Genomic DNA, 17,693 nt, shown 5'->3' on the forward strand with positions numbered 1-17,693 from the left:
TTAATCTTTGGAGTGACCCTCCAATTTCATTTGGAAGAGAACCACCGTGTTTCACAAAGGTCTTTTTCTTTCAGCAAATCATGATTTCATGGAGAGAAGGAAAATAACATGCGTTTTCTTTTATCATTTCTCCAGTCTCACCCTCAAGGTGGCTTCTTTGTCCTTCCCAACTGAAACATCCTACATCTAAAATCAACAGAGAGCCATCTACTAAATCAGGAAGGGACAAAAATTTAGTTTTAAGTATATGCGAAAATAAAAACAAGGCGAGATGGAATTACTATAAATTTCAGGAAGAAGGAAGCATTGTAGTAATATCATTTTGCTAAATTAAAAATGGTTGGAATTTTGTTCTTCATTGCAGGAGGCCTTATTTATCAGTAGACAGAGCAACATTAGTAATGTTGATTTATTTAATAGGCCAAATGAAGAGATGAGGTCTGTGTGCAGTAAAGATAAATGTTGCCTTGTTTTACCCAATGGGTATGGCACTAAAGATATAGACATCACGTTTTAAATACTTGCAAGCTTGGTCTATAAAGTAATTCCACTATAATTCCTTCTTTAGCAAAGAACCATTTTGAAAAGCAAATAGTTATTCCTTTATTTGCTTATTTATTAATCTAGATGTTTAAAGTTAGAAATTTAGTTAAAGCAGGATGAGTCTATACTGTCTATCAACTTTCACTGTGAAGACTACCCAAGGCAGGTACCAGAGCAGACCCACTGTCCGTTTAGGGATTGTGGGACTCATCCTATTTGCTTCTCCTACCATCCCAGAGCCTGTTCTCCTCTCTATCAGAGGTATTCATCGCCATAACCCATGTTCTTCATTTTTGGTGTTCTTTGGCCAGAAACAAATCCCTAAAAGCTTGCTTGCCGCCCACCCCTTCCAAACAACACCATCCTCCACTACTAGGTTAATCTTAAAATATAGCTCTCACCGTTCAGTTCTCCATGCTCCATGCTCCATGCTCCGAGCTTTAATGGTTCCCATCACCTAGAGGATAAATCTGCAATCCATAGAGCCAAGTGCAGCCCCTAACTAAGCCCTCCTGTCTGTCTCATTTGGGCATTTCCTTTCAAACAGTCTGTGCATTCCTGCTGGGAGCCCCTCCTTTCTCCTCCTCCTCAAATTCTTCCTCTGAAGGTCTGCTCAAACCATACCTCACAATATAAAGGCTTTCTCTTGCTTAAAACCCATCTTCTTGCTTAAAACCCAATGTCTACAACCCTTTTGCTTGATATTTATTCCCTTCTGTCTTAGTGAGCAGTTTTAATGTTCCACTTAAGTCACCAACATCTCTCTGATAGGAAGAATTGTGTCTGGACTCCCATGCATATAACCTACATATAACATAGTGCCTTATCCACAGTAAAGATTAAATGAAAATATAATCATCATGATCACCTGAAGATTATTTTCATGCTTCTGCCTTCAATTTGAGGAAATATGAGTCTCAGAGAGAAATTCCAGGCCTCTAAATTTGTGTATTTATGCCCAGTGGCTGCTGGCTCCAGGGATGAAGGTACAGGGACTATTTAAGGCCTCAAAATACCACTCCTAGCACCTTGTAAGTTTTAGAGGTAGTAAGAGATACGGAACTCTTTTCCTGTTCTATGACCACTAACTTGTCTATAGCAGATCTGCTCATTCACTCTGTCTTACTCCTGGTTAGGAGAGAAACTCAACCCCTCACTTGGGCCATTTGAACAAGCTCATTTGGAGGGCAGACCATACCTACAGGACAGGTTTTAGAATCTATTATGTGATAAGGCTTCTCCATCTACCCTCTCTGGCTACATTATAGGCAAGGGGGAATTACCTGCTTTTTTTTTTTTTTTAATTTTTTTGTTTCTTTATTTCTGAGAGAGAGAGAGAGAGAGAGAGAGAGAATCCAAAGCAAGCTCCAGGCTCCGACCTGTCAGCACAGAGCCCGACGCGGGGCCCAAACTCACAAACTGTGAGATCATGACCTGAGCCGAAGTCAGGCACTTAACCGACTGAGCCACCCAGGTGCCCCGGAATTACCTGCTTTTAACCAGTTTTATTTCATCCCCTACTGTCTACAGATGGAATAGGGAACATGTAGACAGTGGAAGTTTATTGATCCAGTTTACTCTTAGTGATTGATCTGGAGAAGGCAAAACAAGGCTGAACCATGTGTAGACTTCTTTCCTAAACCCTCCAAATACATTAAAAAATATCCTTTAAACATACCTCTTATGCGTCTTCTCCCTGATATGCAAACCTGTTTAAATCTTGTTCACTTACATTGTGCCTTTTAGATTTAATATCTCTCTCCCACTTCAGAAAGGTTTCCATAACCCTAAAGATGGGTGTTCAGCTTCACACTAGCTAGGTCTTATTACCTGCCACCCATATTCCCAAACTGGGAGATCATTCATCTTATCCCTGGCCAGCTCTTGCTGGGGATCTCCTTCTTCAGGTTGGCCTTGGCCTACTCCAACACGTGGATACTCCAAGATGCCCACTGCTAAATTAAAACTAATACACTGGAGCCACAAAAAAATTATTTTCCAGACAAAGGAGGGACATGCAAGGTCAGAAAGCCTCTGTAACACAGGATGGATGCATTCCCATAATGTCAGGCCTGGGGGCAGAGCTAAAAGCATCTATAGCCTCTTGCTGTCTCCTCTCCCTGCTAGGAAATGCAAAGGATGCAAGTTTGCCATTAGAAAAATCTCTAATTGATTTTGGACTATTTTAACTTCAAGTCCATTGGATTAAGGTCCTTTAAAAAAGGTCTGTATGCCACACTCCATGGAAGAAATGTTATTACCCAAAGTAAAAAAAAAAACAACAGTAAGGCAGACATTTATTATACCAAAATGACTGCTGTGTAAGAAATTCCATTATAACATTTGATTTGCAGATTTCTTGAATGACAAAAGAACAATATTCATGAAAGCATTTTACTATATTAATTTGAATTTTTCTTAAAATTTAGAAAAACTACCTTTAGAATATCAACTTCAACTTGTCCCCAGTGCTATAGGAAATCACGAAATTTAATTTCCTTAATTTGATTTCCAGTGACACCTAATTTTTAAAATTTCATCACTTACCAACTCTCGTCCTTAATGGGATGGCTGAACCAGCTCAAGTATCTAAACCCATACTACCAGTCAGTGTTTGAAACAGAAATGGTGGAAATGTTGGCCTTCACAGGTCACAGCTGCCTCCCTGGTCTGATGGGGCAGGGACCCTAAAAGCAGCAGGTGTGCTGGTGGAAGGCAGCTGAGCTCATCTGTTCACCTGACCCTCCCTGTCATGTTCAATTCAGCCTCAGCCTCAGAATGGAAGAGGTCTAAGGCAAATAGCAACTACAAATGTAGCCCCTTAGGCCAGAGAAGCTGTCTCTGAGTCCAGAAAAGGTAAAAATTCATGTTTTTGGTTTTTGAAAGCATAAAATTAGAGAGGAAAAACGCTGTTGTTACTACAATCATCTTTAGGTAAGAAAGACAATGAATTCTTCTTGGACTCTGAGACTTTCTTATAACTGATTAGTCAGGGTAGTGTGGTTATTGTGCTTGTTAATTCAGCATTTGCCTGAAGGTGACTATTTTCTTAAGCAACACATCATCCCTGCTTGCAAAATATCATAGTATATATTCACAGTAGTGTAGTTATCACATTATAATTGTTACTTAAATATATGTAATTTTACCAAAAAATATAAGCTCTTGAATGTTAGAAATTATTCTGTTATTCTTCTTTTTAAAAAAATCCCACTTCATAATTCAGTATCTGGAACATAATCAGCATTTAATAAATATACATCTTTATTATTGTTGTACTTGATGACAAGTACTTAGTATTGGGCTAAACCCTTTCTATCCTTTATCTGATTTGACCCTGCATCACATCCCTGTGAGATAGTATTACTTCCCCTCATTCACAGATGAGTTAACAAGGCTTAGTAAGATAGGTATAACTTCCTCCAGACCACCCTACCATAAGGTGAAGAGACACTTCAGTCAGTGTCTGTTCGACTCCAAACAGGCACATTACTACAGGCTGCACCAAACATCCATGAGCATACATGATTCTAAGAGCCACCTCTCTGCAATTATTACCCATAACGAAACTCAGCAAGTGTTATATTAATAACAAACACTGTCATACACAGTCAAAACTTTGCATCAAATGTTTTAGTAATGAACCTAATATAAATATTTTAGATAATTCCAAAGCAAGGGATGAAAAAAGTATATTCCCAATAAAATACTCAGATCAGAAGACGTAACTCTAAAAATAAAATATAGTAAAACTTCACTGTAATTTGAGAACAAATGAAGAAAATAGGTGATGGAAGTATTGGGATAAATTAAACAGATCTCACCTATAAGGCATAGACATCAAGGACATTATACGTAATTTCAAGTGAATAAAAACTGTCAATTAAGCAGAAGCTTCATCATGTGTATAATATTTGAGTACTGCCATTTTAAGACAGCATTTCATTCTCTGTATTAAAAACTGCATTCAGGATTTCATAGCTACTAGACTAGAGATGTTTATTAAATTAAATGTTATAATTACTCTAGTGCTTGCAGAAAAGTATATTATCATTTCCTTGATTTCTTCCCACTTCATCAATTTCTTTCTAAAAACTGTATGAATTTTTTTTTGCAAATCGCCATCTTACAAAGACTTTCATTCTTAAGTATTTAAGATAAACATTTAACCCGATGCAACTTTCAGAGGTCTGCATTATGCATTGTAATCAATCACTCGTACTTCTAAAAAGACTAAAGCATGTACATCAAAACTGTATCTTTTTAAAGCATGCAGCTGTCTTTGTCAAAGCATTGCATCTTTTCAAGGAAATGTCAGCAATGTTATTCTTGGGCCTCCCTCTGCCCAAGAGGCCAATGAGGGCTGAACAATGAAGCCAACAAGACAGTTAATCAATAGTAGTCACAGAACCATTTTTTATCCTCCAGAATCTTCATTATCAATGAAGTTTTACATCATTAAAGTAAGGAAACAGGACCGTCAATCCCCACTGGTTTCAAGTGGTAGATGAAAGAATTAATTTGACGGTCACAAAAATAACCATGCAATTGTGTGCTTTAAGTCTTTAAATATTCGTTTTTAGGTTTAAAACCCAGAGGGACAGACATATTGCTGAGAAATAAAAGCACTGATTTGTCAATTCTTTCTTTTTCTCATAACCCAGCTTTCTACAGATCCGAATGTTGTAAAGAAAAGCAAAAGATTTCAATACAAGTCTGTTAAGATGTAATGAACAATATATTTGAAATACATTCATTATCTGTGGTACTAATGCCATTGTTTTTGAATGATGTTGACACATGTCGTTTCAACATGTGCTTTCATCATGACAGATTTATATGACAAGGAGTAAAAGCATCACATAACACCCACATAACCATATAACCCCTTCCCAGGGACAGACGCAGATTTTGCAAGCCCTAAATGCTATCGAGCTCTCCTTCAAAAAAGAACAAAAAGAATGTGAAATTGTGAATATAAAATTAGGTACAGGGCCTTGTAAGAGGATCATGCAACCCAGGAGCCCTGAAATTTAAGCTTGGTTAATTTAGTGGTAAATCTACCCCTGCCTCATCCACTGAATACACGAGTATCATTTTGCTTGTACATTGGCAAGTTCTGAATGAGCTGGGTTTTTCATTTGGTCTTTTCTCCACAGCAGCCTCCCCGACCTCCCCCAGATATTCTGTGTTAGTGTAGCAGAGTATGCCTTGAGAGAGAAGGCGTGGGATATCAGCCCAGCCCACAGGCTTCTGTGAACATCCCAGAAAACTGCAGGCAGCCACTTGCACCCAATGAGACAGTGGTGAGGGAAATGTCACAGCAGGTGAAGGGGTGTTTTCTGATTTCCACACAATTTGGGCGATCGATGAGACTGTCAACAGGTATATGTCCTGAGTTTTCAGAACTAGCTTTATGTTTCCATGTTTTGTCTCTAGTCATGTATTTCTAGCATTTTCAATGGAAAATTCGTCAGAAAGAATAAAGAATAGAGAGGAAGCAGAAGCCAGAAGAAATACCAAGACTTTTAACACTTGATCAAGATACATGCTTTGGCACCTCATTTTTAATTGAGACAAAAAAAAAAAAAAAAAAAACCAAAGCAAGCCCTATCTATGATATCCACGATGCCTGGCCCGGCAAACAGAATGTTCCTGGGTCAGAGCGGGGAGAAGATCTGGAGCAGGAGGAGGCATATTACTTCTAAGAATTTGGCACTTTCTTACACTGTTCCCACACACAGCACCCTAGCTGCCCCTCCCTGGCTCCTTCAAACAGCAAGGCATCAGAGATAGGCTTTGCTGCTCAGTTCTGTCTGGGTAGAAGTGACCTCTGCATGCCCCTGGCCTACCAGATGCAGGAGGAAGGTCAGCTGGCTCTCCCTCACCTCTGTCGTGGGACCCAAGCACTCCTGAGAGTCAGTTTCCTTGCTCACTGGGACTTGCCCTCCCCAGGGCTGGTATCCTATAGATGTAGGTTTTATTACTATTTGGGAATGATGACAGGAGACAAATGGTCAGAAGACAACTGCCATTGAAAAGATAACTTGTTATGCACAGGTTCCCAGTGGAGGCCGCATACAGCACCACGGGAGCCACATGGGGAAGTACCAGGGTTAGTCGGGAGGCAGAGGGAGCAAGGGGAAAATGCGGGCAAGAGCCGTTATCGGAGTTTCCAAGGGAAGGAATGGTTGAGGCAGGGAGAGCAGGATTAGGAGGGGCCAGTTTGAATAACTGTAGTGAGCTCTACAGTACAGAGGCTGTCCCTTGTGGTCTGGTACCTAGGGTGATTAGGGCAGAAGGACAGTGGCCTGATAAAGGAGGTGTTTGGGGGTGTGGACTCTGGATTGGTTAGTTTTTATCAAAAAGGTGTACAATTGCTTCCTCTGTATTAATCAGACAAACTCAGGAATTCTTGGAAAATGAAAAAAAAAATCTAAGCTATACATTATTTTCAAGTATAATGGATTTTTAAAAAATCCAACCAAGTAGTCACTTGTATCTCTAAGAATCGGCTACTCCTGGAAAAGGCGGTCTCTCCAGGATCAGCCAGGCCCCAAGATGTCAAAGCATCAAAATTACAGAATAAAAAGACATGATTAATACAGGAGGGAAGGAACACCAGGAAGGTAAGAATGTCCCTGCCTATCGCAAAGGCAGCCAGAGTCCCATTTAGGTTTCGGGATTCTGAGGCTGAAGAAGAAAGACTACCCTTGACCCTGCTTCAGGTGCAGGCTAGGAGGGCTACTGAACCTTCCATCTGGTCCCTGTGACAAACAGATGACACTCACTGATGGAAGTTTCATCCAACACCAAGGGAGCAGACATGACCTCGCTAGGGGAGGCAATATTACCCTCATTTTACAAATGAAGACACTGAGGTTCAGAAAGTTTGAAAGTGCCTTTCACTATGTCACACAGCTTGTAAGCAGTAGAACCAGGATTTGTATCCAGGACCATGATCATTCTATCTGTTACACACTGGGTTTAAAAGCCTACCAGAATTTTAAGGTCCCAAACAAATACTTGAGACCTGAAGAACTAACTATAGGGGCTCGAAAATAAAGAGAAAACTATAATGTCAAAATTAACAAAAGTTTAAGTAATGTCCAAAAACATATTAAGTCATTTTTATAAATTGTTACATTTAGTATTCTTTTTTAAAAATCCATTATACTTGAAAATAATGTATAGCTTAGATTTTTTTTTCATTTTCCAAGAATTCCTGAGTTTGTCTGATTAATACAGAGGAGCCAATTGTAAATTAAATGAATTAGTTATAGTCAAATAACTTCAAAAGCAAAATTATAAAAGCCTCTCAAAAATGTTAAAGCATTGTGGGTATATTTTAATATGCTTGATAGGAAAGGGGTAGGGCCACCAAAAGGAAGCAAGCCTAATGCCTTGAAAGTCTTAAAAGAGCCCTGTCTGATTCAGCCTTGCTTAAAAATCCAGGCTCCTTCAACTTGCATTCCCACCTTGACCACAGAAGACATAGAATGTGGCTTCAGAGGTCCCTGTGGGTATGGGCTCACTATAGAGAATGGTTTAAGGGCTCTTCCCATGGCTTGCTGCAGCATTTGATACCTTAACCTCTGTAGGATGTAAACCCAACTATTACAAAGGAAGTAAGAATATTCAAATACAGGGTAGATTCCCAAGGGAGTTTCTGGAACATCTGTCATGAGCATCAACATCTGAGAGTTAGAAGACCCAAGTCCTCCTTTTATTGCTATAACTCCTTGGCTATCTGGGCAATTTAATACAAATTTAGGGCACAATACATTAGTCTAGACAATTTAGAACTAGGGTATAGGATACTATTATTAAACGCATTCTCATAGTAAATTTTTTTGGAAGAAAAGAAGGAAATTCTGTATCATTTTCATATTATCTATGTAAGTTCCTTTGAAGAGACCCCTGTACTCATGAGAAATAACCAAATGTTATCTGGCTATGATAGGTGCTGCCATCTGGCCCTTGTTAGCTTAGTCAACAAGCATTTGTCGTGACCCCTTTCCCTCCCCTGATTCTTCCTAAAGGCTGTATGTTCCTTATGTCCATGTCAACACCCAGAGCATGAAAGAGAATCTTGTGAGGTCAGTAAGATGGAGGACAGGTAGAGGATCGCCTCCAGTCGCTGCCACGGGGCTCAGCACTCAGCACTGGGTTCTCCCGTCCCAGAACAGCACAGACGGAAGTTGTGGGCTTGTGGGGTAGCAGATAGGAGTCACTGAGGACAAGCTGCTGCTCCATCGTGGGCACCTGATTCTCATCATCCTGATGCTTACACAGATGGCTCTATGACCCGTGTAGAAGAGAAATGGCACTCTCACTACCCGGACAGACAACACAGGATGAACCAGTTTTGTACCCCCTCCAAATTTTTTTTTAAAAATTTCAAATAAACCATCTCTATTACCCGTGGCTAGGCCTGCCTGGCCCCTGGTGCTGGTCAAAATATCTGCTCAGGACGATGATGGTCACACCTTCTGAACACCACCACCCCCCACCGGACACCAGAAATTATTTTCTCTTATGAATATGTCTGAGGTACTTCATAGTGTGTTACACAAAGCAAATATTTAACAAATGTCATTGACCAGAAGTTTGACAATCTTTTTTTAGACAGTATTATGAACTGAACGTGTCCTCCCAAGTTCATATGTTGCAGCCTTAACCTACAGTGTGATGGTGTTTGGAGGTGGGGCTTTGAGGAGGTATTAGGTTAGATGAGGTCCTGAATGTAGGGCCCTCACCATAGGATTAGTGCTTTTATAGGAGCCACTGGAGAGCTTGCCTGCCCTCTCTCCATCTTGTGAGGACACAGCAAGAAGGCATCTGTCTGCAAGCCAAGAAGAGGGAGAGGGCTCTCACCCAAACCCAGCTATGCTGCCACCCTGATATTGGGCTTGTAGCCTCCAAACTTGAGAATATAAATTGTGAAAGAAAAAAGGAAGGACAGTGTCAGGTACTTAGTAAGCATTTTGATCGTCTGACATTTTTTTTGTGTGTGTGATGAATGTCAGGAAAATATTTTTTAAAAGCTTAATTATATAATACAGAAGGCTGTGCTTTTTAAAACTTCACATGGTGCAAAGTGCATAGATTTTAAAATGTAACCCCCACCCTCTTTACTTCTAGACCAGTTTGTATCTCTCTCCAAAAAATAACCAATTATTAATAGTTTTGTGTATCATTATTTAAAAATAAAAGTGGGATCATCCTATGTATTGGTTTTACAACTGCTTTTCATTTAACATTTCTTGATGCTCAGCACACATTGATTTGTTTTCATTTTATGTAACTGACATAAGACAATCCACACAATTTTTACACCACAATTTAACCTCTTCCCTATAGGAAGGCATTTGGGTTGTTGATACTTCTCTATTACAAGTTCCTTGTGCACATATGTGGGTATTTCTGCTGGAAATGTTCTTAGAAATGGAACTGCCAGCCTGAAGGGCTCATATTTTCAAACGCTCGCAGATATTGCCAAATTACATTTTGAAAAGACAATGCTAGTTTATAATCCCACCAACAGAACATTTCCCCATACTTCAGGAGAAAATTAATATAAAAACCAATTTGAAATTTTAAATGTGTTTTTGAAGTTGAACTCCAATTCAACAACACAGGATAGAAACAGCCTTTGATTCTAAAAAGATGACATATTGAAATTCAGATGTGCTAAACGCACAGGGGTATTCTTGCAGCACAAGAATCCTAGCCTTCACTTATATATTATTTAATTGCATCTATTCACATAACCTTTTGAAGCTGGTTTTATAAAGGGGCCACCATGCTCACTGCAGAGAGGATCGTTACTCCTGGTAAAGCCTGACCTCTGACAGTGGCATGCAGAAACCCTCACCCATGGCCGTGGTACCATCTGCAATAAAGGCCTGGGTTGTGCACTGTATATATGCCGATGAAAGGATTTAAGGTGAACTGATTAAAGTAATAAACTATATCTGTATGCCCTTAGCAGCTGCTTCTACCATATAAAAAGAGCTGTCTCTTGTCTTTCTTCTCTTCCACTAACTCCTCCACCTCCACCTCTCTATCTTCTTTTTCTTCTTCCTCCTTGCCTGCACCCCCCCTTCCCCCACCTTTTTAAAACGTAAAATCTCAATTGAGAAATCACCTGACCACAGAAAACACTCTTCACCTTCAGGTTCTGAATAAACAACTCGGGAGGGAGTTGGTTATATGATAAACAGAATATACATGGTATTATAAGTTGATATGAAACTGTACAATGGAATGATCCAAACCCTTGCAGCCAAGGAACTTCCATCAACACTATCCAAAGCACTAATCTATCATATCCAAATTCCAGAAATATAGAAAAGCGCATCCTGACCACCTATCTGCAATCTCATTCCTGCTACTCTGCAGGCTTCTCAGGTGCCTGGGTTAGTACCCAATGGCTTTTGCACAGAGCTTTACCCAAGAACCTGTCAGAAGTTTCCATCTGAAGTGAAGCACAGTTAAGTCAAAGTACTTAAAATTGCTAGTCAAGATATTTCACTTGGTCATTTTTCTCCCTGTCAAAAATGCATTCTTATTCAATACTTCTCTACCCCAAGAGTAAATAAACTGTTTTGCAAGTACATCCTATAAATTTTAAAGGAATGATTTACTTATTTCTTAAATTATTTATTTTTTTTCAATTGTATTGTGAAGGTTTACTCAAAAAATTGAATAACAGGTGGTTATTTTATCTGCCAAAGTTACATGAAACAGTCGTTTATTATAAAATCACTAGAAAAGTAAACTCAACTCATTTACCATTGGTATGATTTCCATTTTGGGACAACAAAGACTAGCATTTTAAACTGCATTTCAAAAGTTTTTATCTGGCAATGAATACAGGACAAGTTGCATTATAATCACATATACTTAATTTAATTTTTAGTTATGAGCAATTAATTTAATTACCTTAAAAATCACCTCCACTCCCATTCCCCCAAATGCAACAGATTTAGGAATGAAAGAGTGTACCAGGAGACCATGGAAATAAAGACCCCTTGAACTGATCCAAAGGATCTCTTGGGCCAGATGGGTCTGCTCATCATTCTGTGAAGACTCCGGCCACAGGCATTGTCTTCCGATGATGTTCATCTCTCCTCACACTTACTTCCCACCGCCCACACTGCATTGCCTCCTCAGAGCTCAATTCATTTCCCTTTTCTGCTCACAATTCTAACTTCTCTTCATTTCTGGACTGCTTACTGTCTATATCATTCCTTTTAATCCTACTCACTTACTTTCTTACATCATTTTATAATCCTGTCTTTCTGAAGAGACACCCTTTAGGAGTAAAATATAAATCTTATTCCTTTTTATTTGCCCAGTATAGTGATGAACATTTTGTTGGGCAATTCAGTAAATGCTGAATTGAAAATTTCAGTAAGAAAAAAAATGACACAAGCAGAGCAAATGAATGTTACACATAAACCACAAAGCACCAGTTTAATAAAAACACATTAGTTGTGAATTGATAAGAAAAGCAGAGCCCTTCAAATGATTAACTTCTGAAAAATACTAGAGAATTTATCTGATAATCTGGGTCAATAAGTCTTAAGACTTTTCTATTTCCAATTGTGTCTACAATTTCCACTGAGTATATTCCAAAGTTACATGCAGAATACAGACAAAAGTGGATTCTTCTCTCCTTTCCTGTTAATTAAGAAATGTGTTTGCAGAGTGAGAGAAGCCTATCCTGTCGTTCCCCCTAGCTTTTGTTTTGACTTTCCTGAGAGTTAACCTTTCCCCTATATAATCTTCAGAATAATAATAACTCACACGTATGGAGCACCTACCTGCCCTGTGCCGGGCATGGTGCCTAATGCTTACACCGTATTCTCTCACTGGATCATCCCTCTAGCCCCAGTGGACAGGCACTCAGATGAGGATGCTGAGGCACAAGGAGGTTGGCTCATGGCCAGCATGCTCAAACCACCTTCAGATTCCCAAACCCTAGCTTTTGACACTGATCACAGCACGCCATGACCCCCTCACAGGAGAAACTGTCATCTCAAACCTCAAGAACAAGCTCACAATCAGGAAGCGCAATTCCGTAAGCAAGCAAATCTTGCACGTCTTCTCTTCTGTTATTTTATTTATTTATTTACTTACTTACTTACTTACTTACTTACTTACTTATTTATACATCCATCCTCTCCCGGGCCACGTATAACTTGTCTTCTACTCAGTCCTGTACTTGCTTATGCCAAAGCTTTGGTCCCCAACATGTTGTCTCCAGCTTTTGTGGCTGTACGTGGCTCCTGACGCAGCTATGTTCTCTCAAGAAAGCCTCCCAAGACAGCCTTTTCCATTCTGTGACCTCCTATGACCAGACCAGTTTTTTAATAATACATTTTGATCTCAGTCTAAAATTCTGAAACAGGGGTGCCTGGGTGGCTCAGTAGGTTGAGCCTCCGGCTTTGGCTCAGGTCATGATCTTGCAGTCCATGAGTTCGAACTCCCTGTTGGGCTCTGTGCTGACAGCTCAGAGCCTGGACCCTGCTTTGGATTCTGTGTCTCTCTCTGTCCCTCCCCCACTCATGCTCTGTCTCACTCTGCCTCTCAAAAATAAATAGTTAGAAAAAAATTTTTTTAATAATAAAAAAACAAATGAAATTCTGAAACAGCTCCCACTGCCTCCAGGCCTAAAATCCAAGGCCCTTCTGCCTGGTGCCCTCATGTCGGCCAACTTCATCTCCCATTACTGTCCCTACCCAACAGCAGTGCATCTCTCTCTTGTCCTCCCTTACTCCTCCTTCCACACCAGCATCCCAGCCTTCTTCCTGCTTCCTGTTCTCAGTGCCTTCCCTTCTCTCAACCCCCTGCTTATGCTAACGTTATCTTCAGAACCAAGACTGGCTCAAATGCCATTTCGCCCAGAAGCCTTCTCACAGGGCTAGGCACAAGGATGCTTGGAATGTCTGGATTTGGAGACACAAAAAAGAGTGCAAAATGTTGGCTATTTAAGAAAACAAAAAAGCCCACTCTTGAAGAAAAAAAACCCTCTCCATGGTTTCTTTTCTTTTGCCCCACATTCACAAATATACACAAGTCCTTCCAACTCCCCTAATCTTGGCAAGTTTAAACTGCAGTTTTCTGAAACAAAGGTCACTTGCTCAGCTACAGATAAATAAAAATTCACAAGCATCTCCAGGAAAATCAATACAGGTACTAAAAAATCTAAGTTGATAATAAATTTTAGTTCCCCTTGCACATAGCTCAGGAATGTCACTATTTACTGGAACTGCTGTAATATCAGATATTTCAGAAGGGTATTGATTTTGCCACTGAAGTGTGACTAAGGGGATAAATAAACTGCTCCTGGGGTCAATCGATCCATTTATCTTCACTGGTATTTTATAAAAAGTCAAAGTAGCATACACTTTGATAAATAAATGTTATCATGAAAGAAATATTGCTGACATAAGGGTCTGAAGGAAGAAAGAACAGACAATTTTGCTACCTGAAAGAAGCACAATTGGCTCAAGATTTTACCACTTTTAATAATAGCTACCCACAAAGAAACATTCTTTTTCGCTCACTCTACATAATCCTTGTGGGTCTGAGGAAAATTCTGAGCCACATGGCCAAGGAAAACAGAGGCCACAAGTCAAGTCCTCACGAAATAGAAATGCAAGGAAACAAAGATTTTTTTTTTTTCTGTTTATCAGAAAGTAGTTGTTACAGTCCCTAAGGGACACACGTCTTTGGGTATTCTGAAGGTATGTTTGGAAATGGCAGAGCTATTCAAAATTTATCAGAATGGGGCATACTCTGAAGTGGTTTTTTAGGGCTTTATTGTTAAACCCTGCTGCACCAATAACCACTTAACTGCACTACGACGATCCCATAAAGATTTCAATGCAAGGCCATGAAGAACCCACAACATCAAGGCTCTGATAGGATATTAAGGCTCCTAAAGAATTTTAATTGAAGTGTAAGAAAAGCGGGAACCCTGTGAAGAGGCTATAACTTACCCTGAGAAATTACACTGGCAAGAAGATTTTACTGCACTTGTGTGAAGGCAGCACCATCATTTTCCTCTTGCGATGGAACAAAATGATGATGAGGAAAGTACACAAGTTGATACTGTAATTTGAGCCCAATAATGACTTCGGAAATTACCATACCCTAGGGAGACACACGGCTGTCGGGATGCAGAGACTGCTAAAGACTATAAATTTGGTTCAGGCAACTTCTCAAAGGGCTTTCAAACTTTAAAACTTTTCCAATCCAAATATGTAGCTCTTAGATCCAAGCCCACCCTGGTTTTCTTTTCCTTAACTACCAGGAGCCCTTTCAGGGGTTCCTTATTTTTCTTCTTTCCTTCACACAGACCACTGCTGCCTTCAAAGACCCCTGCCCAGAGAGACGCTTTTCAGGGTCCTGTTGGAGGGAAGCCTACTCGGCATTTGGTGAGGCAGCTAAAAGGAGTGTATCTCCTGGGGGTTGGTGCGATGCCCAGCAGGACACAGTGGGCACTGGATACAATGGCATTTACTGACTGAAAGTGTCTGGGTGGCCAGATCAGGCCTGGGATTCTCTGGGGGTCACAGGATGTTGGCAGTGTGGTTCTAACAGCTGCTAAAGCAACCCTGGGCAGGAATAGAACGGTAGCCATGGGTACAGTCAAAGGGGGAAATGCCCATGACGAAAGGCTGTCAGGCAGGCTTGGACAATCTCCATGAAGTAGGTCTGGCACATTCCCGTAATGGCAGGTCACTAAAAAAAACTGATAATGTACAATGTCCACAGTGTACAATGCTACTCATTTTCCTCCTCCTAAAGAGTTGAAAGGACAGGATTAGCCACAGATCGGTAGAAATGCATGCCCCTTCTAATGGCAGCATCCCTCCTTGTCACTTGAAGGAAAAGAATGTGTATGGATGCATATATGTATGCATGCATGCATATGTGTGTGCATACACGCCACCAGCTCTGAACTGATTGCAGAAAATCTCCCTAATATTATGGCACTAAGGAAATAAGGCAAAATTCTCTTTAATGGGAGTTTTCTTCTCTCTTTTCCTCCTGCCAATCATTCTGAGGATCCTGAATTTGTCTTCCCAATGCATTACGTCAGATTGAGCCTTCTGTTCCTTTATTAGGATGTCATCTATACGTGCATTACGTAGCATAGCTGGAAAAAATCTAATCATAACCTGGTAGACACGGCCTTTGCCCTGGTTCTTGGGCTGTGCAGCAATCTGTGTTTCTCCATTCAGCTTTCTCCTGGTCTCCAATAGATTCTACCAAACTCTGCTGGCTCTACCAAACCTTTGCTCTCCCCTCTCTCTCCATGGCCAATGGGACATCTCCACTTGGACTGGCCTCCTCATCTTGACCCCCTGTTCGCAATCTGCTTTTCTTCACGCGTTCACTCTTTCAGAGAATGGTACCACCATCCTTCTGGCTGCCCAAGCTGGGAATCTGAGAGTCAGCCACAACTCCTGCCCACGTTTCACCCCATACCCATTGCATTATCAACTCTTCCTGAAGAGTTCTGTTCTCTGGACACCCCTCTCCATCCCTACCGTCTCTAGCTCACACTCCATTCTTTCTTCTCACATTACTGGGGTTACCTTCCTGACAAGTCCCCTGGCATGCAGTCCAGCTCCAGTGGGTTCTCTTACCGCAGCCATAGGGATCTCCAGCATTATGCTGCTCTCCTGCTTGAGACACTTTGATGTCTGTGCCCTTACAAGAAAAGGCCAACTGCTTGCCACAGCTAAGAAGGAATTTCTGGATCTGGCTCAACTTAACCTCTTTCACTTCCTTTCACAACTCCCCATTCAACCTCTTTCTGTTCTCACCTATACTTCTAGATATTGGAAGTGTTTTCCCTCTGCCCCTGTACATCATGTAAGTCTCTGCTTCAATGTAATTTTCTCCTCAAGTCTGAAAGACAGGTCCCTCCTTGGTGCTCCTACAGAACCCCATGTGTGATGGTCATTAATACTGCTCATGAAATATAGATTTTAGATGTATTTGGAAGTATATTTGCTCACGACTGTTTAAACTGTAAGCTCATGCACTAAAAAAAGTATAAACTTTAATAAACAGTATAAATAATTTACAGCCCTATAAATTCTTAAAATCTGGAAGTCACATGCTACAATTAATACTGACTTGTTATACATGTACAATGGAGGAAATATTTCTCTTTTATGGTCAGAGAAATTGAACATTTGTCTAAAATCAATGAGTGATAAATTCTAATTCCCAGTGGGTGATTCTTCTGAATAATGTTTAAATATATACTTAGCGTGCTATGTGTTTGAATATATTCTGCTGAATTCAATTGTTGACTCAGCTCGACAATGCAGGTGTACCACATTGGTGCAGGTGTACCTCATTTTACCTGACAGACATGCTTTTAAAACTACATGCAAACTGAATTTCCGTGAATCAAAGTTGATTTTAAATGTCCCATTTGAGCAAATTCTATGGTAATTCCATGTTCAAAGGGAAGAATAACCTCCTAATTTAACTTTCTTGAATTATCCGGACTTCCATAACTGGATTTACTTACAGCAATATTATAAAGTAATTAAATTGATTTTAGTCACAGAATAAAACAGAAAGAAAAAACAGCAATATAAGATATGTACACACACACTGACAACATCCTGTATAATACAAACACTGAGATGATTAAGCTGTCTTAGAAAACTCGCCTACATAACGAGGGAAGAAATATAGGAAAGTTTAGTATTTATATTCTTCTGAATACCATTTTATCTATAATTAAATTTTTCCCTTGCGATTTACAACTACCAAGGACAACAGAGTGATTTTTTTTTTTCCAGAGGCACAACGAAATCATCTTGGAAGGATAATCCCAATTTTCATAATAAATAAATATGAAATCGTTGGTCTAGGTTCACCAACATATATAATTGCAATTGTATCATTAAACTCTATTTCAACCATTATAAGGTGCTGTCCATCGTGAGGTGCACCACAATGTTGTGTGCCATTTAGGAAGAATAACTTATGTCGACCAAATTATGACACCTCATAGATTGTAAGACACATTTCAATTTCAGAGATGTTAAAATATCCACATTTTCTAATGTGAATCTTGAAGTCAATGTATGAAGTAACAGATTCTT

General features: G+C 39.9%; 1 protein-coding gene across 9 annotated transcripts in view; it reads right to left on the reverse strand.

Moving 5' to 3' along the window:
* The window catches only part of AFF3 (ALF transcription elongation factor 3), a 575,522-nt gene that overhangs the window by 328,942 nt on the left and 228,887 nt on the right, over positions 1-17,693 (reverse strand). The gene's annotated exons all lie outside the window — the stretch shown is intronic.

Source organism: Neofelis nebulosa, chromosome 9 (genome assembly GCF_028018385.1).
Source record: "Neofelis nebulosa isolate mNeoNeb1 chromosome 9, mNeoNeb1.pri, whole genome shotgun sequence".
NCBI classification, from domain to species: Eukaryota; Metazoa; Chordata; class Mammalia; order Carnivora; family Felidae; genus Neofelis; species Neofelis nebulosa.